The sequence below is a fragment of the Podarcis cretensis genome (assembly GCF_951804945.1).
Source record: "Podarcis cretensis genome assembly, chromosome: 3".
NCBI lineage: Eukaryota > Metazoa > Chordata > Lepidosauria > Squamata > Lacertidae > Podarcis > Podarcis cretensis.
Window position 1 is genome coordinate 25621834 of NC_137172.1, and position 25073 is coordinate 25646906.

At 42.4% G+C, this 25073-nt stretch overlaps 1 protein-coding gene and 1 long non-coding RNA gene across 2 annotated transcripts in view; one reads left to right on the top strand and one right to left on the bottom strand.

Moving 5' to 3' along the window:
* Nucleotides 1–25073, bottom strand: part of LOC307212094 — a 317636-nt gene that overhangs the window by 16188 nt on the left and 276375 nt on the right. The window lies entirely within an intron of this gene.
* Nucleotides 17565–25073, top strand: part of SERTAD4 (SERTA domain containing 4) — a 31395-nt gene continuing 23886 nt past the window's right edge. Inside the window, exon 1 of the mRNA XM_079968928.1 lies at nt 17565–17742. The gene's annotated coding sequence lies outside the window, so the exon portion shown is untranslated. The remainder of the gene's footprint in view (nt 17743–25073) is intronic.

Consider the following 25073-nt stretch of genomic DNA (forward strand, 5'->3'; position numbering starts at 1 on the left):
GGATTTTGCTAGCAGAAGATCCCCGGTTCAATCAGTGGCATATGTAGTTGAAAGAAACTCGGGTAGCAACGTTGGTGAGGGTCTCTTGTCCAAAACCTTGAATGCCGCTGAAGTACTAGGATAGACAGACCAGTGGTTTGACTCAGAAGTGGGAATCAGCCTCATGTGATCAAACTCATTGGGGCTTTTGTTTTTGCTCTTGATTTTAGAAGAACAGAAATTGCATCCTATGGGCAGGGCAAAATAGTGTGGTGCCTGGTTCTTTTTCTGCTGTTGATTTTACTCACTGTTCATGTTTGGATTCTCTTACATTGTTTTAAATCGTGGTGATTTTTCATTTTTGTTATGCTCAGCCGTCTTGGGTGTTTTACACACACACAAAAAAAACCTGGACAGGATATTAGTTTTTAAAATAAATGAATAAATGATGCCACTAAAGGCAAGTGACATTAGGCAACCACGGATGCTATGTGAATGACATGTAAAGTATAGTACCCCTTTTAACATGGATGAGTATGATTAAAAATCCCCTGTCTTCATTTTAATATCCTGTTCATCCTTTAGCAGCTTGGAATTTGTCTACTTTAGAGCTAAAAAGAAAGGGAATCGTTTGAGGAACACTTCATTCAAATAGCAGTTATAGAATATCTGTCCTCGTGAAAAGAGAGATTAATTATAGATTCTCTTTTTGGCAAATTGCTCTGTTCAAAGTCTGTAAGGCACTTACCAGGACTGGGAAGGTAGGAAGCAGCAGATTCACTGCTGCATCTTCAGCCCTACCTGCTGCTGCTGGACACAGGGAAAGGAGTATTTCCTCCTCTGGCTTACTGCTGCTCCAGCTCCAGGGCTGGCACAGGATTGGGCCCTTGGGGGATCCAAGGGGATTTGGATTCCATCAGTCCATAATCTGTGGTGCCCTGAAATGCCCCACATAACCCCTTGCCCAGGCATCTTCGTGGTAGATCCAACCAGCAGACACAAGTATGTGCCACCCTGGCCTCTCCCCCTGCCAACAACATTGTGGGGTTAGGGTGGCAGCCTTAACTCCTGAACAAACCACTGAGAGCACTTGCTTTTGCTTCTTGTTGTGATTTCTATGTGGCAGTCCTTTCATTTTCCTGCTGCAATAGAGAACGCACTTGGGAGGGAAAGTGTTTTATCTGATCTTTAGCAGAGTTCATATTTCTGAATGACAAATTTAAAACTTGCCTTTTGATAGGTTTGGGAACATGTATATCCCTTCAGGACTCTGGATGTTGTGCACACCTAGTTGCTTATGACTAGAACTGTGCTGGGACCTGTTGCATTAAGATAATTTCTCTGTTTGACACTGGCATCACTGCTTATCTTTTGGCCTGCTGCTATTTTAAACCAAGTAGAGAACTCTTATTAATTGCAAGAGGGTTTTCAACCACAGACAGAAATTCTAGGTGTGGATTAATTCGATACTGTGGTGATTTATGTATATATTTAGCCTCCCTTACTATGGAAGCCCTTGGGACATGAGCTGCATAAAAGGCTCTGGCATGAGACCACCTCCATGGCCACCAGACTCTCATTAAAATCAAATAGCGATTAAAAAAACAAAACGTGGTGGCTGGAGACTCAGTGTAATGCTAGAACCCTTTTCTACCATGATGCAGCACAAGGGATCCACCACAGGGTGATTGTGAACACTCACCATGGAGTGAACAGATTATTGTCTCAGTCGATCCTGGAGCTTTATGTCCTGCCTAAAGATTTAATCTTGTCAGTTGCAAGCCTTGTTACCCCAGTAACTGCTAGACATACTTCTCGTGAGCACAACATTTCTCACACATCAGCATGAGAATAGCATCCCTCTGCTTCCCCACAATAATAGAATTGGTAGGTTGGATAGTCCTGTGGACTAGCGCAGGAAATGCACAACTTCCTAGAGCTTAAAAAAAGAAAAGAAAAACAACACGATGATGTTTTCTGCATAGCTTTCTCTGAGCAGTGCAGAGTTTTTCATTCTTTTTCATGATATGCATACCTGCTCCACAGATTTTAAAATCCTCCCTATCAAGTAGGCACATTTAAACACAAAAATTGAAGCTTGCAAAAATTTGGTTGAACTCTAGTATTTGCCTTTTCAAATTTCCCTATATTTTAAAGTTGTACCTTAACATTTAATAAAACGTTACTCAGTACTACCCATGCATATTTACTTGTATTAAGATTCTTTGTTTTAAAAAACAACAACCACCCTGAAATTCCCTATAGCAGCAACAAGATTTGGCATGTATCTCTTTAACGCTCGCGTTAAGGTTTTAACATTCATCAGAGGGGTGGAAAGAAGCTGGGAGTTGTTATTTGGTGAGGTTTTTATATGAAATGTATTGTTTGCAGTTTTAGCTGCGGTTTTTATTTTTTAAAAAACTAGCGAAGAAAAAGTAAGCAGCAACTTTTCAGTTTGCATGAACATTGTTTCTTTCTTTTTTTTTTAATAATAATTTTTATTATTATACATTTTATAAATTTCCCTCCAATTCTTCGTTCAATCCCACATACAACAAATCATAGTTATTTTTGACTTCCTTCAACGTCTCTGACAATCATCCGTAGTTACACCTTTAATACACATTCCCTTCTTTCGTATTGCCATTTTTCCTCCTTACTCCTATTATTTCTCATAAACAATACTTATTTTCTTTTTTTACAGTGCCTCTTTAAATCCCGCTAGCGTTGTGTTCACACCACATATATTTTTCACATAATCCACAAATTTCCCCCAGTCTTCGATGAACTTTTGATCTTTAGTATATCTAATTTTCCCAGTTAATTTGTCCAGTTCTGCATAGTCTATCATTTTTAGTCTCCATTCTTCTATCGTCGGTATTTCCTCTTGTTTCCACTTGCATGAACATTGTTTCGATCAGCAAATCCGGTCAATTTCTCTGTAACGCAGGGGCTCTAAGCAAATAGTATCAAAATCTCCCCTTTGATGTAAAATCAGAGTTTGTATAACTCCCCATTTAGAAATGGCACAATCAAATTCTTTTGGATACTGTGGCAGATTGTACCACAATGCAGAACAACTTTGTTCTTAGGCTGTGGCTGCCAACGTTCTACCCAAGGTCCTAGTTCCCTAATGCAGTGGTTCCCAAAATTGACAGACCATGCAATTATTTGTCTGCCTGTTTCAGCAATTGTAACGCACTGTGCTAGAGGCTGTATCTTTTCAGTTGTATTTTATTGCTTGTTTTATTTCTTATATGTTGTACATATATTACATTGTGTTTGAATTTGAATTCCATAAGAGATAAAAGAAGCAATAAAAAACTGCTGGTGATCTACAGGCCACAGGTTGGGAACCACTGCCCTAATCTTGCACTGAGTACCTGATGCCTCCCCCCTTTGTTCTTCTGTATGCTGTGCAGCCCAATCCTTACCCCACTTAAATCCATGGCCTGACAACCTCCATGGCTACAAAGCAGCTTATGGGTGCAGTCCCACTCACATAGCACCACAGCATGTGCCCCCAGCATCAGTGCCATGGGCAACTTGCCTGCTCTTCCTGCTTTGTCTCGCCTCACCCAGCTGATAGATGCAGACATCAGGTTCAGGCAGCCCAGGTTAATGTACTTGGTACATCTTTGTAACATTTTAAGCAACTATCTTGTAACTTTGGACATTTAAGAAAATATTTATTAACAATGCAAGTCACAGGCTACAAGGACGCTTCTGAGGGCAACATCCAATAATGCTTTAAAAATATCATTTTAATAACAATGTGTGATAAATGAAATGTTATTTCCTTTCCTTTTTTAAAATTAAGGCAAGATTCCCCCTTACTGAATTTATGAACTTTCCTACAGAGCTTTCTTAACTATTTTTATAACTTGGATCAAATAATATAAAGTTAGATGCTCCATGAGCAATACTGTATCATAATGGTCCTGACCCATTGTCCTTACTCAGAGACTGATTCTGCAAGGTTTCTTCATGCTGAACCACGCCCTATACATTATGTGATTCAGCTGATTTCAATGAGAACCCATTCACAGAATATATACTACCACGCAAAAACAGTGGTAGAACTGCACCACTCAGGACCAAATCCATTTTCCACTTCAAGTCAAAGGGATTTCAAAATATAGTATTAATATGACCAAGAAGGCACATATCTATACATTCAGAAAAACTATGTAGTACATGGTTAGAATTCAGAAATGTTAGAATTCGCAAGAGGGTTCATCTAAATGCCCAAAACTTTCTGCCTATAGAAACATTGCACATCAGACAGGATTTTCATCTAGCCATATTTCTGATGTGCAAGTTTTCTATATATAGGGACTTGGATGGCTGAATGTGAATTTTCTCTGCTTTCATTGGAAAACAGCACATTCAGGAGATCTGTACAATGTGCTTTTTCTGAATTCCTATATTAGCTCTTAGATTTATGATCCTTGAACTATTTCAAACATATTTATTGGTGATGATAAACTAATAAGTAATCTTAGAGCATTCACGTAAGCTGTTGTGGCATTATAAACAAAGTGTGTTTATGTGTTCCTTTCACTTGGTTGCAAGTTTTTATTGTATTGAGAGATAAACCTGGCCCTGTGATGCTGTAGGTTATGTGAAGAAAGCACATGTCCACCAGATTTTTAAATGTGCGTATTAAAGACTTACTATATTACATATTATTCACATAATTTTCTACTGCTTACATACCACCGATACACTCGGTGCCTTGTTTCTTTGTAGAAAAGTAATATGGAGGACAACTGATGCTATCCTACTCCTTAGTGTCACTGTAATTGTGATTATTCTGGCCACAGGTTTTACACATTGTGTTCTTTTTCACATAATATAAAGGGCAATTTTGTTGGAAGGCATCTTTTTTGCTGGCTTGCTTTCCAGTAGAGTTGTCCAGATTGCTTTCCAGATTGGTTGTATTATGCCTATTTATGATTGTCACATGATGGGAGCCAAAGAACAAGCCCCATTTCTCATTTTTATGGAAAGGCAATGTTGTTTCCATGTGATCGGATTTTACAAATATGAACTTGACATGTTGAAGTATGTTGGAAAGTATCTTAACAAGTTGCATAATACTATGTTAAGAGCAAGAATGTTAATTTTTTTAGATTTCATTGGTCAGATCTGTCCACAAGACAAAAATCTAAATGAAAAGTGAAATCTGCTTTACATTTTTTTCCTTATTCATTCATACGTTATAACTACACAAATTTATTACTGTTAGAAGCTTATTAGTGTGTACTGATTTATCTGTATGAGCTATCCCAGGCATAGGCAAACTCGGCCCTCCAGATGTTTTAGGACTACAACTCCCATCATCCCTAGCTAACAGGACCAGTGGTCAGGGATGATGGGAGTTGTAGTCCTAAAACATCTGGAGGACCGAGTTTGCCTATGCCTGAGCTATCCAGATCACCATGAAAGAGGACATGCATAGAAGAAGTGAGACTCCACTCGCTTGCACCTATCCCCTCTGCATGCAAGGTCATCGCAGGGAATTAAAGACCTGTGTGTCTCCATACTGCCATTCAGCAGCCCCCTACCCCCATTCTCCATACAAAGATGCCCTCCATATGGTTCTTAACCAGATGAACTGGTTGAAAATATAAATGGCCTTTTTCACAGACCTCCCATTTTTGTTCTTCTGCCTAATTTCATACATCCAAAAAGCAGCCATCCTTCACAATTCACACACAGCTCTGAATTTTGCAAGGTCACAAAATGTTTTAGAAATTTACTTGAGTAATGTGTGCATAAAAATGCATATATTCATGAAAATAATGTATACGCAAATATTATATTGGGGAAATTGCTTGCAAACATATGTACATTGTGGAAAATTGATTGCAAACATATGCATATTAGGAGATATTCACACTAAAATGATGATGGGGACTTAAAAAACCCAATTAGATGATGTGGAGGACTGAACTTAAGACTGGAAAAATGAGGAGCAGAGAGATTCAGCCATGATTACATACTTTATGAGAATCTCTCTATTCATAGTTGCTGTGCCTACAGAGGACTGGATTGAGCACTGTTTACATTTACAGTGAAGAATGGATATTTTATTTACTGTACATATCTTATGGATAATAATGTTTCTTTAGAACAGCTCTACATTTCATTTTATTTCTTTAAATTAAAAAAATGTTCACTGGAAAATGTTAATTTTTTTTAATACTAAGGTTTTGTTTTCATCTTCTGCTTTTCTACTATCACTGCAACTTGTTTAGGAATTTTTAATGAAAAATTGTGTTAACAGAATAGCGGTTAAAAAGAGGATACTATTCTGCAAAATGGTATGCTGCACATTTAAAATATGTAATTTGAACTGTAAAGTACCTGGAAATTAAAACACTGAAGTTATGACCAAGTCACCAACAGCCTTTAAGTCCATAAAATATCCATGAGTGGATCAGAATCTTTCCTGAATTAACTTGGTTGACCTGAAACATCAATGTCCAGTTAATGTACTTTTTTCTGATGATGCTTAGAATGGAAATGTAAGGAACTCTCCTTTTAACACTTTGATATCCTTTGGAAAGCATGGATCTCGTAACTGATTCCTGCTGTTGATTTAATGCATTCTTACTGCTTCTCCTAGCTAACTTTTCCCTTTTGCTGTTACTGTACTTTCAGTTGAATAATCAGCATTTTCTATAAATAAACTGTTCTCTATTTTTAATACTCCTTTTCATTCGTTTACCTAATTTATTGTCCAGTATGAATCTTTTTCAATGTCACTGTTGTTGAGCTAAATGTATTGTGGTCTGACCATTTAGATGGATGTTGACACAAGTGATAATTCTAGTAGCAGTTCTTGAAATCATTGCTCAAAATGCGGATCGTTATGTAATATTAAGATGGATTCATAATTAAGGCAGCAATGTTATATTCACACTTTTTTTAAAGCAGAATTTCCCACAAAACTCAATGGGACTTTTGACTAAGAATGTGTGGAATTGGGCTGCACATGTTACTTTAGCACAATGGTTCAATTCAGCTGAGAAACCATGATACAAGAAATTCTCGCTACAAGAAATTGTCATGGTGAGCCTGTGGCTTGCCTCCTTCCCCTCCCCTTCTTTCTTTCATGCCAAAGAAGAGCTCAAAAGTTTCCTTCTTTAACCACAGTTCCATCTGATGCCCAACTTGGGCTAGTGAACTATAATGTCTCTGGCTTCAGTGTGCTATGCACACACATGGCAGAAGCTAGACAGAAGCTACCCCAAAGGATGCAACCCAGAAAAATAAAAATAAACAAGTAAATTTATTTTTTAACTTAATACTGCCTCTTCCAATTGTTCTGAGATTACATAGAAAGAGGGGGGACACTTCAAAACCAGAGGGTGGGGGACACATGGGGAAAGAAAAGAAGATGAATGGAAAAGAAGATGGAAATTTCAAGAGGTGCTGAGGGGTATATGAGGCCCTTGAACTGCAAATTGCTTTCCTGTGATATAACACAGTTACTGCCAAAATTTCCACTGGCCTCCCCCCCGCCCCCGCCCAGTTATTTTCATGTCCCATATTGAATTCATTTTGGTGGTGTAGACATGATAAACAAATCAGTCTTCAAAAATATTAGGCCACTAATCTTTGTATTGGTACACCTGCCCATGCATTTTTGGCACATAAATAACCTGGAAGAAGGATGAACATATTCTTTCATTTATTTATTTTTAAAAGAAAAAAAATCTGTGTGTTTTGGTACCCGGAGGCAAAACTTACTTGCCATAGGCAAGTGCCTATTAACAAGCCTGATCTTAGCTAGCATAATTTTTTTAAGAATCATTTTGTTCTCTGTGCGTAAATCCCATCCTTCCTTAATTATATGGAATGTACTTCTGGAAGTTTTTTTTCAGAAGAATGCACATACTACATGAGATCTGTAACAAGAGTGTGAAGTGCAGAATACATTTAAACAATTGGTTGTCATTCTGGGCAATCTAAATTAGATGTGATGTGTAAATGCTGCAATCTAAAAGAACAAAAGCTGTAAAGTGAAGCAGTGGCAATTAGAAAGCACATATCCAGGAATACAAGCAGAAAGAGTTGCTTTGAGGGGAAAGGAAGTAAGCATTTATATAAACAGCGAATGGGTTATATAAAAAAGAGGAACGCTATTCAAATATCACCAAAGGCTATATACAGACAACAACTCTAGCCAACCAATGGAAGCATGTCTCCAATCTGTATAATTGGCAAAAAAACTACAGTAATATTGGAAAATTAATAATAAATTTATTTATTTATTAATTGAATAATCTCTCTCAGCTGTGGTGGTGATGCTAACCCTGAGCTGACAGCTTGATCACTATCAAGGGCAGCAAGAATCTTGCTGCAGAGGGAGACGCTTGTTCTTAATTTCTAACTGCAGTGGTGTGAAATTAAGGAAGGTGGCATTTCTAACAGAGTTGAAACTGGTTTGAGAAAGGTTTTGCTTCTCACGGTTTGCATGTATACCACACAGGACTTTCAGGGCTTGGGGAAATAAATAAAATACTGCAAAGGTTGTTTCTCCAAGACAAAAACTCTACAGGCAGTGAGTGATCCCTCCTTCAAACAGTTTTCATCTCCGGGAGAAAAATTTCTCCCTCAAAAGGCTTCTGGCCTAGTCAAGTTCACTTCCACAGAAACCTTTGAAGAAAATGTTGTTGAATATGAAAATCATAGAATTGTAGAGTTGGAAGGGGCATTGAGGGTCTTGTAGTTCAAACCCCTGAAATGCAGGAATCTCAGCTAAAGCATCAATGACTGATGGCCATCCAACCTCTGCTTGAAAATATACAAGAAAGGAGAGTCTACAACAAGCAGCGCTTACTGTCAGAAAGTTCTTCCTGGTGTTTAGACAGAATCTTCTTTCAAGTGGACCCTTTAAAAATATATGTGTGGTTTTTTTAAATTTAAGCAAAGAAGCATTCTTGACATGGCGGAACACTGCTAAGTTGGAAGAATGTAACCTGGTTCATTGTTTTTTCTTTCTTTCTAGGACTACATGATAAATAGTAGATACACACGCATCCTTTGTTGTACTAAATAAGCCTGGGGTAGGGATTGCTCAAGTAATCTCATAGACACTATTGAACAAGTGCCGGCAGCATTCATACATATTTGTAACACCGCACTGGCTTGGGCTGCTGTGAGCCATCTTACATTTTCTCCAGGCACCTTTTGAACATTTTTAGACAACTGTAGTACTGATGTGACATGACAAACACCATGACTTGAGAGAAATACAGGTATGTGTGCTACAGGCAGTAATAAGTGCCACTTCCACATATCTGAAAAGTTATCTGTACACAACCTTGGACTTGCCCAGATTGTCTCGGATACTAAATTTCTCTTAGGCCAAATGTAGAAATTATGGCACCCCAAGTGACGTTTGGGCAGCTTGCCCCCACCTCCACTCTCATGTTTAGTATTTGGCTACCGGAACTGCATATTCGTCTGAAGCAAAGGAGCCAATTTCTAGGGGCTGTGAGGTCTTCAGCCCCCACAATAAAATATTTGAGGCTAGCTGGGCCCCCGCAAAGTTGATATGTGCACATTGTGTCATGTGATCGATTATGTGGGGTAGGGCTTACCTGGGCCCCCACAATATTTCATTCAGGTTGGCACTCCAGTTCTGAAGGTAGTGCTAGCATGCAGATAGCTGCATCTGATTGGGATGGCATATGTGGTAAAGAACTTTGAAATGTTCATTTATGTACTGTGGTGTCACAGGACAGGCTTTTGAGTGACTCCCGTATCGGGAATAAAACATTTAAAATAAACTCTTATGGATAACAATAGCCCTGGCTTCTTTAGATGTTGTGCTTTCCCTCACATAAATGATTCTCATTTGAGATTTTCATGTACACTGGCAATAGTGTGGGCCACACTTGCCCATCCAGCAACCCCATGAGTAATAACGGGTGTTCCCATGCTGTTCTGGGGACGCAAATGAAGCAATCAAATGGGCAGGACATACCTATTTCCCACCTCCTGGTCAGCTTGCCAGTAGTAAGTTAAGTACAGTAACCTTTACAATACAAAGTTTATATTTTCAGAAGTGCTGCTGTCTGGCCAGTTATATCCTCTTCCTCCTTCTGAGTAGGTACACCTGTACATCATGCTCTGTCGTGGATGCTTTAGTTGAGATTCCTGCATTGCAGGGCATTGTATCCCTTCCAACTCTAAAATTGTATCCTTCTATGATGCTATGAACTGTTCTTGCTGTCCATTGAGCAGCAGATTGTGTTTAAGCTCTAATATTAACTATGCTGTTTCTTCTAGCTTCTCTAGTGCAGAATCTGCATTATGGCAAGGAAGGACACATTCCATATTGCTCTTGAAAGCGAATGTAGGCCATCAGTATGTAATAACTGGAGCTGGAACTCTGCCAGAACATTTGGATTAACTACCTACATGGAGAAAATATGGCCTGGGGTCTTTAATTAACTGAAGTAATTATCATCTCTCCTTTACATCTTATCCAGCAGATGGCATCTCCAGAAAGTCAACTTTTCCTTACCACTCCTCCCATACTAGGGGCACTAAAACTGCAAACAGGCAACCACTGAGTTAGTGTCGTCAGCGTTTACAGCACCAAATATAAACTCTATGCAAGCTACCTTCATGTAGCTTACAGAAGATACTACTTACATTAACAGTATGTCTTCATAAGATTCAATAAATTCTCTCAGCAGCGCATGGGACTTAGCCGAGGATAGTTAGAGAAGAAAGGGTATGTACTCTTAACCCAGCTGTTCCACTTATTTCTAGGAAACGTGTTATTTTTGCCAGATAACTCATTTCTCTAGATATCATTTGTCATTTTTGCAATCATTATTTTCAAGTGCAGAAAGGATGCCATTTGAAAAGATAATGCATGAAATATGTGGATATCTAGCCCAGTCCTCTTTTTCCAGCCTTTTCTGTCGGACAACAGTCAACATTTCAGAGTAGATCATCTTTGCCCCTGGCAAATGCATATAATTGAATGATTTGATTATTGCCAACAGTCCAACACGGCCAAGAAACATTTTATTTCACAGGGTCACATTCCAAATGCATTAGTTGTTATGAATAGTATTTTTTCCCTGCTAAACAACTCACACCATAGCTGTCTACACTCGCTTCCATTGAGCAACAACTCCAGCTCAGTTCTCCCCATCACTATTTATTACAGGAGCTCCTATGACAAAGTAGGGCTAACTATCAGCTTGGCAGTTGCACTGCAGATGCAGTATTCTCATTATATGTTGCTGTGAACCAGTTGTTACTCAGAAATTTGCAGGTTTCCAGGTATTGAAAATCTTGGAAGTAGTGTGTGATATACTTTGGTATCTTAACAGCCACATAGCAATCAGTTTTAAGTTGGCTATTCAGCTTTGTTCAAGTGGTGTTATATTACTCCCACTGTTCCAAATTATGAAACACAATTGTTGCAAGAAAAATCTTAATTCCCCTTTTGCTGCGTATCTTGTATGAACTGCTTTTTTCTCGAAAAGTGCAGGAAGTATTAAGCCACTGGAAGTTGCAAAAATTAATTAAAAAATTAAGAAGTCACCGGGTCTAGATAGTACACAAGTTTCAAAAGAGGTCAGATGTGAAATAGTGGATTTTTAAAAATAAAATTTGTCATTATAATCCGCTTATGGGGTGTAATGAATACATCACACCCCATAAAGTAGGGGGGAGCTTATTAAGTATTGTTAAGATTTTTAGTTAAAACAATTAAAACATTAAAAAGATCAAAAACCACGCTTGTTGGTTTCCTACCTTCTTTCTGTCTTTATTAGTTTTGTAATGCACATGGATAAGGTTCTGGAGAAAGGCATGTGTTGCATCTCCCATCATCGCAAGATCAGTGCTGTGCAATACAGGAAACTGCTGAAGGAAACTGGCAAGTGCTTAATTCAACCTTCATCTCCAGTCACTGCCTTGTTGTCTCTGAATGTTAATAAATAGTAAGAGGTGTGTTATTATCTAATAACCAGGGTGCCTTACGCACACACACACCCCGCCCAGGAATTGGAATTCATAAAGAACTCCTCAAATAATTCTCAGTGTCCAAGTGCTGAGGACAGCCTCCTGATTTACTGCAACATCCTGAAGAGCTTCTCCCTATGCCTCCCGCCTTGGAATTAATAATATTTGCACTCCAGTTTCTCTCTCTTTCCCTGCCTCCCTCTCTCCAGCTCTCTTGCAAGTGCCTATGCTGCTTTGCAGCAAGATGTATTTGTGTTCTAACTTGCCTCTTCATCCCAGTTCAGTTCCCCACATGTCCTTCTGGCATCTGCCACTTTTTCTTCTCCATATTTGCCACTAGGGTCTTCCTGCCTCTCTATTTCTTATTAGTTTTAACCAAAGAATTGCCAGTCCATCTTAAATTATAGTGCCTATATGGTCCATCTTTTATTTCAGTAAAAACCTGCATGTTATTCAATCTTTGTCTTTTAAGGTTTGGCCTGTTAAGTGGCGTAGCGTGGGGGTGCAGGGGGGGCCGGCCGCACCGGCCGCAACATCTGGGGGTTAGGGTTAGGGGGCGCAAATCCATGGGTTAGTGGGCGCAAATTACTTGCCTTGCCCCGGGTGCTGACAACCCACGCTACGCCACTGGGCCTGTTGTCCAGTTACTGGTGTGTGTAATTTTCCCCATGACTTTGCGCTGAAGATCCAACGTATGTTTCTCTCATACGTACACATTTCCCCAGCACATGTAAATGAGGGCATGCAGCAGTAACCCCAAAGATCTGTGGTGGGACCTGTGTTATTTAATTTATAGGGGTCAGGGATAAGCATTGCGGTGGCCAAGTCTGTGAATGACATCAAATGATTGAGGATGACAGAAACCAGTGAGCTGTGCAGAGCTCTGGAAGGGCCCTTCCCAAGTGGGTGGCTGCAGGAAATTGAGATTGTGGTTGATGAAACCCCGTGACCCAATGGGTAGCAGTGTCACATAAGACAAACTCCATGCTGGTCTTGAAAAAAGGCAAGGGACTGAAAATATGGCCGCTAAACTGTACACACTTGGGAGTGGGTCCTAGGGAATCTAACAGGACTTACTTCTGAGTAGACATTGATAAACTGTACGGCAAAGCAGCAAGCACAACAGTACCCCTATGTATGCTTATAACCATAGTGTGACCACGCTGAAATACTATGTGCAACTCTGATCATTCCATCTCAAAATGCACATCACAGGGTTGTGAAATGTGCAGAAAAGGGAATCCCCAATGATCAAAGGGTTGCAGCCTCTTTCCTGTGATGCAAGATTAAGTGTCTGGGCCTGTTTGGCTTGGCGGGGTTGGGGTTGGGGAGTATCTGAGGGAGTATCTAACACAGATTTATTACACATCATATGGAGAAAGTTAATTTATTTCTTCGTCTCTCTGCTTTATCAATGGAATCTTACTGCATCTCAGTAAAAATTAGATTTAGGACAGGCAATGGAATATATTTAGGATAGACAAAATAAAACATAGAATCATAGAACTGTAGTGTTGGAAGGGACCGCAAGGGCCATCTAAGTCCAACCCCCTGCAAAGCAGGAATCTTTCTGTCCAGCATGGGGCTCAAACACACAACCCTGCAGTTAAGAGTCTCCTGCTCTCCCAACTGAGCTGTCCAGTACAGTGTATGGAATTCACTGCCGTTGGAGTTAGCATTGGGCACTGGCTTTAGAAGGCTTTAAAATGTGATTGGACAAATTTAATGCCTATTAGCCAGAACTGCTAAATAGAACCTCCAGGTTCAGATGTGGCATAGCAGTTACCCAGGAGAGGCAAAGAGCAGAGGATGCTCTTCCCTTGAATCCTTGGAAGCATCTGCCTGGTCACTTTGGGGGGAAAGGATGCTAGACTAAATGTTCTCTTGGCCTCACCCATCAGGGTTCTTTTGTTGCTCTACTCTCATCTTTCTTGACTCAGGTGGTCAGCCTCATTTATTTCCCCTTTTGTCCAGGTAGAAGAGCAATGCCTGCTGCAAATCCGTAATCTGCATGGAAAGTATATAAGCTGATTTATGTATTATCCTCACTGTTTCAGTCGTCCTGACCATGTCCAGAATACTCGTCATCCCAATATAGTGCAGCTGTTTTGAATAATCATCAGCCTGTTTCCTCGCATTCAGTGTTTTGTTTTGTTTTTATAGGTGAGCAGTAAGACTAAATTTCTGTTCTTTAAAGGGATTGTGTTGCAAAAGATATTTTACTTGAGACATCTGGAGCTATTTGCTCTGCAGGCAACTTACTTTAATGCGGTTGCTCTCTGTGTGAATTACACTGGATTACATAGGTTGTTCTCTAGAAGCTGGTGGCTCGATGGCTCTGCTCTGGGGCAGGGGGGATAGACTAAATGTGTTTAGTCTATCCCAAGTGTACAGTTCTGAGAAGAAACACTTAGTCATGCTTCTCACTTAGAGGAAAATTGCATTATTAAAGATTGTAACTTGTTACAGTAGTGCAATTTTGGACTTGTATCTGTATGAGGACATACACAACATGTCCATTTCAGTTGTGCAATTATAACTCTGAGCATAAATATGCAACTGAACAGCAATACATCTTCCATTTTACGAAGACAACTGTCTAACACTAAGGGGAGCTTCTTTTGAAATAACATATGTTGAGAGATTCAGGGCAGACAAAACAAAGTACTACGCAGCGCATAGTTAAACAATGGAACTCACTCCCACTGGAGCCAATGATGGCTGCCATCTTGGATGGCTTTAAAACATGGCTGGCCCAAGACATTTTGGCACCTGAGGAGAACCACAAAATGGCACTCCCTCCTGCTACAATAGAAGAAGGGGGTGAAGCTCTACATCAGGAACAAGCTGTGTGTGGGAGGATAAAGATCTTTATCAGGAGCAAGGGAGGGGGAATAAAATCATCCTTACCAGACAGCTGAAGTGGGGATCAAAGGCTGTCACGCGGGGGAAAGGGACCTGCTCTGAAGAACACTGGGTGGGTGCAAAGCCCAGGAGACCCCACAGACCAGCCCCCACTATTTCCTCTCTTAAGTGTGGGAGGAGAGCAGCAGTGTCTCCTATTCACTGAGGGGCTGCAATAGAGGTGGCATGGGGGGGGGCTGCCAGGGAAGCGCCTCTAAGGAGTGAGCTGCAGCCATCCTTGCCACCTTGGCGGCAGCAGTGGACAATACTGTACATTCCTTTGCTGACTATGGATGCTGCCACCCGAGGTGGTCACCTCACCTCGTCCCATGGGTGGGCCAACCCTGCTTTGAGAGAGGTTTAGACAAATTCATGGAGGGTAAAACCAAGCGGTGAAACTAATCCCAGATGCAAACTTTCATAATTCTATAAAATCAATGTACAAATGAGATGGGCATATTTGCAGATGCTAATTCCCCAAACTTGATATTTGCTCTGCTGTCTGATTTTTCCATCCTGTGTTTCAGACCCCTCCAGTGCCTGACTGAGCAGTACACTTGAGGCACTATATAAAAATGCATTGTTGCTAAATATTTCAAAACTTTAATTGTGACCTTGGAAAAATCCCTTATGTTTAACAACTCTAGGAACCCATCTATGCCAGAATGCTATAGTGGACTTTGGCAAGCTAGTCAATGTTTGCCTTTTTGATATTCATTTTCTTATTCTTTTGTTATTGGTTTGTCTTCATGCTTGAAAAGCATAGTATAACCACATTTAAAGACCACATTTAAAGATACTAGATCATTGTATCTCCTTTCTCCTTATACTGTTGGCCCTATACTGTTGGTAAAACAGACTGAAAACTCACCTATTCTGTTGCATGATGTTATGATATATCTGATGCTATCATAGTTCAATGCATCTAAGAAAATGACTCCTAATCCTTAATATGCAGGAATCCTTAATGTGCTAATCTACATATTTTTGTAATGGGGTTGTGATATCATCATCATCATCAAATTAAATTTATACACTACCTTTCATCAAAAGATCTCAGGGCAGTTCACAATTTTCATATAATTTACCCTTTGATTTAAATCAGTGTTTCCCAGACTTGGGTCTCCAACTGTTTTTGGACTTCAACTCCCATCATCCATAGCTAGCAAGACCAGTGGTCAGGGATGATGGGGACTGTAGTCTAAAAACAACTGGAGACCCAAATTTGGGAAACACTGGTTTAAAGTAATGAAATAAATGGTCTGCGAGTCATAATCACTATTGTATTAGCTGCAGTGCTTCATGTTTCTTGTTTTGTGGACTCCTGGATGATTTAGACTTGAGAAAACAAAGGTAGCTCAGAAATCAAACAGTTCAGTGACAGAACATTTCACTGACAAACCCCAGTGAAACCTTCCTTTGGGGGCCGAATATTTTGGAGAGTTGTTGATCTTCCATATTTTTTTGCAACGGTTTTGGCTGGAAATATGTTTTAACCTGCCCAAAGCCCCCAGGATAAGAATTTTAAATTAGCACAACCTACACTGCGGGAAAATGCCGGTAGATTCCCCAGACTGGGAGCACATTTTGCCTCATCGTGCGTTCATTATAGATGCAGCATGTATCAACGACGGCAATTAAACAGCAGGCAATCTGTGAAGTTCACCCTATAAATAACCAGAGTGAACTTCACCAGTTGCCCTTCACCCTAGTTTGCTATAATGGGCGGACCACTTTCTGATAATAATTCAGCCCTACCTAGTCGCCTTCCCGCCAGAAAACCAAAAGGACCCACGTTGGGTTGGACCAGACGTCGTCCTTCTTCTACCGCCTAACCCAGTGCCCAGTCTCCAGCAGGGAGCAGTGGCAATGGTGCAGGAAGGTACAAAGCAGGGCATGAAGGGTCTCCCTCAGCATCTGGCGTCGAAAGGTCTCCTGCTGCCTCACAGGCAGACGCAACGGCAGCCTCGAGCTCTCCTCCTCCTCCAGATCGCGGCACCTGGCCTCCTCCTGCCTGGCCTCGCAGCAGCGCCTCATCTGTTTCCTATCAATGGCGCGCTGGCTCGGGGAGGATGAAAGGGCGGCAGGGCGGGAAACGCCAGGCTCTCCCCCTAAACAACAATGGCCTCCTTGAGGAGAGAGCAAATTAAGCCCGCAGCCCATGTGTGGCAGGAGGAGCCATTCAGAGGGAAAAGGGGGCGACAGAGGCTGACTGAGGGGGTCTTAACCTGAGGGGGGATGGCGTGAGGGGGGGGGAGGGAAAGGTGGCTGCCCTTTCGCCTTAGCTGGACACGGAGCGGAGGAAGGCGAGAGAGAGAGAAAGAGGGTTTTATATTATATAATTTTTATTAAAGGTTTTCTTGAGGCGGGGAAAGGTTCCCTCACACTCTCTCTCTATCCGCTTTGCTTAGCCAGCCAGCCAGTTCCAGCGCCTCTCTCGCGTCTCTCCTATTCCTCTTCTAACCCTGGGGGCATCCTGAGGAGAACACATAATATAGATATATATATACGCGCGCGCGCACACAACATACAGTATAAGCGTGTACACACACACACACACACACAATCTTTTACTATTCATTCAGGGGGGCATGAATGTGCAGAAACAGGACTGACTGGTTTCACGCGCTCCTTCGCTTTGGGAGCGAGCCTCTCTCTCTCTCTTCATTATCATCCACCACAACAGCCGCCTGCACACACTATAGCGAGGGCGGGAGGGAGGAGGCAGCCCTCGCACCCTCAGGAGCAGCAGCGGGCACTGAGGGCAAAGCCTGAGAGGGGCCGCCGGCGGGACCTGGAGCGAGGCAAGCGCAGCCGCAGCCGCTGCTCCCAAGCCACGCAAAGAGCCGCGGGGTAAGGAGAAGGTGTTGCGGTCTGGGTCGAGGGGTGAAGCGGCCGGCGTGGCCCCCGAAGCGCGTCTGGCGAGGAGGACGAGGAGGGGGGAAGGGGCTGGGGCGGCGGGGGACGCTGCTACTGCCGCCCAGGGTTAAAAGGGCGACCCCGAGATGGACTCCGCTTTCGCTCCGGCGGCGCTGGCGCTCTCTCTCCCAGCGCAGGGATGGCTCTTCAGGCGCTGCCTTGGACGGGGGGGGGGGAGATGGAGGAGGAGGAGGAGGAGGAGGAGGCAGCTGAGGCGGGGAAGGCTGTGTGTGAGAGAAAAGGGGAGAGGGAGGGAGAGAGAGAGACCCTCCAAGCCGCTTGAGGAAGAGGAGTAAGCTGAGGCTCAAAAGTGACCGCCTGAAGGAGGGACATGACGCAGCGGCTGTGGCTCTGGCGCCCTTTTCCTGAGGGGAAGGTGGGGCGGCCGGAGGGGGGGGGGGAGAGAGGCAGATACTGAGGTGACCGGCGTGTGTTTGTGTGGGGTCTCCACCTTGGGAGGCGAGCTGCCTCTTCCCTGCAGCCAGCGCCGTGGCGACCTCTTCCCCAGCTTCTGCCCGGGGGGTGAGGGCGGGGAGAAAGGGGTGATGGTGGTGGTGGTGGAGGCGGCGGCGGCGGCGGCGGCGGGAGCTGGCAGCCTCTCGTCTTTTGAGGAAGGGTGAAAGTAGCGGGAAACCAGCCGCTCTCCTCCTCCGCCTCCTCTGCCCTCGCCGCTCCCTCCCGCCTCCCGCCCTCTCTCCCTCCTTCGCCAGAGCGCGCGCGCGCGCCGTGCCAAGCTCTCCATTAGGGAGAAGCTCGCGACTCTTTCCGCGGGGTTATAAATAACCGGGCCACTTGAGTTGTAATGACAAGGCGCCCCTTCGCCAGCCCTCCCTTGAAGCATCCTCCTCCTGATGGCTCTTTATGCTCCAGGGCGGATACAATGAGCAGGATCCCGGGGGGTGGGGGGGGTGGAGAGAGAGCTGCCGAGGAGTTGCTCCCCTCAGGCTCTCTGTGACTGGCTGGCAGAGCCTGTCATGGCTAGAGGGGGGGTGTGTGTCTGTGTGCAGTGATTAAGATACACGTGTATCTTGCCTCCCCGATGCACGTGTGAACACACACCAATACCACAAACTGAATTCCTCCAGCAGGGATGTATGGAGGCGAACCCATTTTATGTGCTGGGTAAAACTCTTGGGGGGGGCAAAGCCTTCAATGGGGTTTGGGGGGTGGGTAACAGTCGTGGCCAGGTGTGGGGAATGGTGGTCTGGTACAAATCTGCAGCTGGAATGCGCCGTTTGTGCAGGAATCCCATAGAGGGAAGAATAGCTGGCCAATGCAAACGCGCCAAGGGGCTGGATGTTTGCATTCAGAGGCGGATTTCTGAAGCAGGTGACGGAAAAACAAGCAAGGCAGCGTACCGGAGGCGAAAGGCGCTGAGCTCATTTGGTCCACTAGCAAAAATGTGGACTGTATCAGCTGCCCGATCCCTTCCCCGTTTTCCCCTCCTCTAATGCAAGGAGCTCCAATACTGTGCCGTGTAAATAAATTCGGAGCGGAAGAAAACTCGGAAGCATCACTTTTCTTAATTCATCCCATGCGCAGCTATGCAAGGGTTATGGGTGTTTACCTGGTTTTTTACTTGAGCCCCCCTCCCCTGTCCACCTTTCGTCCGCGCTAATTTGAGGAGGTGTTTATCGGCAATATTTTGCTGCAGTGCTTCAGCGCAGGAAGATAAACGATCCCCATTTTCCCCGGTTGCCACAATGACTCAATCATTTAAAAAAATCCCAACTTGGAGCTGAAAACGGCAATTTAAGCAAAGCCCCTGAGGTGGGGAGTTGGAGGGTGGGGAATACAGAAGTGGGAACATTAAAAAGTCACTTCAGCAGCTCCTATTTTCATTTGCAGTGCCTACTTTGAACTAGGAAGGGTTAGTGAGCTGCTGCAGACTTTTGCAAAGACTGGATTCAATTTTGGAAGCCTGTTGCCAATATTTGTGAGTCATTTCCTTGGAATCCTACCTTTGGTGTTTATTTCCCTTAGAAGGATTCTTGTAAAAGTATAATAATAGCTCTTAAACTTCATGGAAAGTAGCACAGGCTACAGTGAAGACAACTTGCTTTTTGCTTCAAAACACTTATTTTGGTTTTGTTTGCATTATTCAGTGGACAGAAGAGAAGGCGGCAATGTAATTAACCCATAAAACATCTAATTTATTGTACCAGTGACATTTGTGTACTGCTGCATTAGGGTTCAGAGTCAGTTGGAAAGGCAACCTTAATTGGTAGTTCTTTTTAAAAGAATAATTAAAGAATCAAGAGAACCATCTTGTGATTTTAGAGGTCTTTGTTAAGAGGAGTGGTTTGCTTTGTCAACCCACTCAGAGTTCCTTGACCCAATTTCTTTAAGTTTTATACCGTTCCAGCACAATAACAATACGTATTAATTACAGCGATGTGAAAACTTAAGATGCACTATATAACAGCTAGAACTTTTCTCCCACTTGATATGCAGTTGTTTTGCAGGTTAGGTTATCTTAGGACTGTTTCCCACATAAATGTTCTGTGTTTTTATAGACTTCAAGCACATTGCTAGAAATACCTCCACGTGAAAATGTTACATGAAGATTAGTCATCCATGCAACTTTGGGTCCATGAAGTGTAGAAGCAGGGGGAATCTAGGATTATCTGGTCACAAATTAATCCAAGAACATGTAAGTGGTAAACAGAATGCTTTTAAAAATCTGAACTCAAAAGAGCATACTGAATCTAAAAAATATCAGCATTGCCATTAGTATGGCTGTTAAAGTGAGGCAATCAGCACTTGAGGCTTTGTTAACAGTCTTAGAGATCTATAAGCAACTTACTGTTCTCAAAGTACTGACAGGCTCTTGGCTAATATCTCACCATACCATAAACCAAATGGAGCCCAGCTTCCTAGATACAATGCATTTGCAAAAATCTTCATAATGTAAATTAATTCATGTTCCAAACTATCATAAAGAGGTGACTTTTCTATTCCACCTTCAGCAAGGAAGTAAATACTAGATACCAATGTTGTATTGAAAAACTAGAGTGATTTATAAAGAGCAATCTTCTTAATGCTTGCCCTGTCTCTCTTTCCTGATGTAAAACTAAAACACACACACACACAATCTATTTCTTATGATTATTGATGTTATATCTTTTCCTAATGGTAGTTTCTAAGAAAACTGAATGGGAGTGATACCAATTAGTTCAGCCCATTGCTTAATTATCACTTAATTAACCCCCCCAACATTTTAAAAAGAAAGTGCAGGAAATCAAGCTATTTAAAACAGCTGTTTCTAGGGATCCCAGAAGAGTAGTAATGAGATCCTGAGGCCATACTTTGGAATACTAGAAACACAAAATGCAGGTTCTTTTAAAAAAGAAAAAAAGAAAACCAAAAAACACCCCAGAATGATTTGTTTTCTCAGTTAAACAAAATGATAGCCTCAAGAAAATAGTTTCAAGGCATCTATGGTATAAGATGAAAAAAGTAGTAGTGTATGTTTCACATGTGTGACCCCTCAGATCCAGTTCCTTTGATGTCCAGAAAAAAATATGTAAGGACTTGTATTTGAACCTGGAGAACACTGAAGGTAAAAGCAACATTGGCTGGATTCATATAATGCAGTTCCATATATGGGATGAGGTGGGGGGTAGGGGATCTGAGATATGCAAATATTCAAAATAGAACAATATTTAGCCCGAAATGTGTTTTTGGTTGTTGTTGTTTTTGGGGGGAAGCATAGCTGCTTTATCTGAATGAATGCTAGCACAGTACTTGTAAATTTAAAATATTAAGTAACATAATTTCATAAATAGCGAAAGATGGTGTTAAACACTTCTCTTCCAGAGAGGTTTATATGCTCATACAGCTCACTCAGTGGCTTCATATTTTTTCTTGCACTAAAACCATCAACGGAACCAGTGAATCATTTGTATTTCTTTTTTTGGGGTGGGGGAAATGAACAGCCGGGGGGGCTGGGAACGAAGACAATGACACACTGGACTTCTTTAGAAGATCAGTAGTTTATTTTCTTCTTCTTCTCCAGGATATTGAAGCATGAAGCTGTTGGCAACTAGATTGGTAATTCCATGTTTGAACTAGATTTTAACCCTCATGCTGGTTTTGGAACATAATACAAGTGTAATCCAGTCGTTATCTACATTTCCAGAGTAGTACTTAACAGGAATGAATTGAGTAATAATTATGTTGCCAGTCAGATCAGCACTGACATGGGAGAACTAAAGAACCTGTGTAACTTATCTTTCACATATGTCTACATTTGCCTTGCTTTCTTTCGTCTTTCACTTTACCATTTCCTCCATCTCTTTGTTCTTTTATCACCTCCTATTGGGCCATCTGCCTTTAAACTAACTAAAGGGTGAGCTTGCTCTTCTTCAGGCTGGTCTAGACAATGAAGTCACCTCTCACTTTTTAAAACTTGGGCTAGTGCATAATAATACTGTACCTAGAGCTTTTAATTTTCCACCTTTCTCGTATGAAACACATTTCTGTTGCAAAATGCACTTGGAAGGGCAACCTGCATTTTTTAATTATTGTTTTATAACTACTGTAAACACAAGGATTTGACAAACATTTCATATCCACTATTTTCCCTCTCTTACCATGCTTTTGTTACTGCCACTTGACAACCATGGGGCTGTTCTAACGTGTCATTGGCTTAATGTTTCTTGTGGGTGACACTCTAGACATGGTGTTCTCAACTGGTTAGGAAGACTGGTGATCTGAAAATGGAAGATGTAATTGTCAGTTCACTTCCTGCTGACCATTCTGTTATACATAGATAGACCTATTAGGAGGGTCTGCCCCCAGAGATTGATGGATTCAGATCAATTGCTTAAAACCACCAGGGAGTTCCCAGTTAGCATGCCTGGTACTGTCAAAGCCTAACTCTCTCTGTGGGATATGGAGGTGACCCTGGCAATTGACACAATCTTTCCTAAGCAATCTTTCTCGTTAACCAGAGCCTGTTCATCTTCCTGATTTATTCATCCCAATTTATTATTTATTACAAAGCAGTTTGGGGTGGGGGGTGGCTCGAATGCCAGTAACAGAAAATTTGAACTGGAGTCTGACCAAACACAGGTAAGAGCTCATTTTGGAGCTTGTTCTATTGTGATGATAAAAGCCAAGAAGCAACACCTTTCAGCCTCCATTGCAGTGCCATCCAGTTAAGTTTTCCAAGTGGTTCAGGGCTTTTTCCACTTTGCATTGCAAAGTGATGTAAGTGGTCCCTCTCTGACTTCAAAGGTAAAAGTTGCTCATGTTCATCTTGACTTGGATGCTACTTTCCTTTAATCCATCCTATGGACATCTCCAGTACAGTGTATAGTCCTGATTTGTTGGATGAATTTATTGTTTAGGCCTGAAGATGCGGGGGGGGGGGGGAGGTACTTGGCCAATCACTTGTGTTCTCAACCTTTCCCTTACTGACTAGGTTAAGGTAAAGGACCCCTGGGCGGTTATGTCCAGTCAAAGGAGACTATGGGGTTGAGGCACTCATCTCGCTTTCAGGCCAAGGGAGCTGTCATTTGTCCATAGACAGCTTTCCGGGTCATGTGGCCAGCATGACTAAACTGCTTCTGGTGCAATGGAACACCGTGACAGAAGCCAGAGCACACAGAAATGCCATTTACCTTCCCACCGCAGTGGTACCTATTTATCTACTTGCTCTGGCGTGCTTTTGAACTGCTAGGTTGGCAGGAGCTGCGACAGAGCAACAGGAGCTCACTCTGTTGTGGGGATTCAAACCGCTGACCTTCTGATCGGCAATCCCAAGAGGCTCAGTGGTTTAGACCACAGCTAACTAACATGTAGCAGGAGAGATCACTGGCTAAGTCTAGGAGGTAATTAATGACTTGTGTCTCCTTGAAAGAGGGGGTTACCTGGCTACCTTGAAGTGATTAGTGATGAGACCACTTTTAAATACCCCTACTTTGGACCTCAAGGATTTGAGTGACTTTTGGCTGTTAGCAAATCTTCTTTTCTCAGGCAATGTGCTTGAGTTGCCATACAATCCAGGCACTCAGATGAGACTGATTATCTGGATCCATTTCAGTCTGGCTTTGGGCCCACATTCTTCATCAAAACAGCCTTGGTCTCTCTGGTGGCTAATCTATGCCAGGAGTACAGGCAAAGTTTGATCTTGCTAATTCTCCTGAATAGGCTTCTGGACTGTGTCTACGAAGAGGATTTGGGGGCACAGAACTTCAGTGGTTCTGATTACCCCTCCTCACATTGGCTTCTTCTGACAATGAACCATGCATTGACCCTACATTCTTCATCCTATCTCCAAAGATACAAATGGCAGATTTAAAAAACAAAACAAAAGCTGAGATCCTCAGAAGGTGTGGTTCTGAAATCACTGCAAAATTCTACATTCATGTTGAATCGCATAATACATTGGATGTGAGATCAAGTAAAACCCTTGCCTGAAAGCAGTTTCCTGCAATGAATAGCCAAATTGATCATGTCTTTTTATTGTTCATAGTGGATGCCACACCATTCCTGAAGTGCCTGAATTCAGGAGGAAATATAATAATACCAGGATTCTCAGATTTCATACAGATTGTAAATAGTTACATCAGACACAGCTTCTTCCGTTGTGATGGTACAGTGGTGCACAAGTAGAAATGGCAACCCAGGAAAGTGAGCTCAAGTACCTGCTAAAAGGAAATCAAGGTACCAAGAACAAACTAACATGTAAGATATAAGCATCCCTGGACTCTTGTGACACTTTAAAGACTAACAGATTTATTATGGCAAATGCCCGGTATATACTTTTTGGATAAAAGCCAACTTTACCACATGCAAGGTAAAAGTAAGGTACCCTTGACCGTTAGGTCCAGTCGCGGATGACTCTGGGGTTGTGGCACTCATCTTGCTTTACTGGCCGAGGGAGCCAGCGTACAACTTCTGGGTCATGTGGCCAGCATGACTAAGCTGCTGCTGGCGAACCAGAGCAGCGCATGGAAATGCCATTTACCTTCCCATCGGAGCAGTACCTATTTATCTACTTGCACTTCATGCTTTCAAACTGCTAGGTTGGCAGGAGCAGGGACCAAGCAACAGGAGCTCACCCTGTCGCGGGGATTCAAACTGCTGACCTTCTGACTGGCAAGCCCTGGGCTCTGTGGTTTAACCCACAGCGGTATGCCGTAATAAATTCTGCTAGTCTTTAGGGTGCTAGAGTGTGTAAGCGTGTGTCTGGTGGACTGGGTGATGCAAGACAATTGTCTCCTTTCCTTTATGCCTAAAATAGAAGGCTGAAGCAC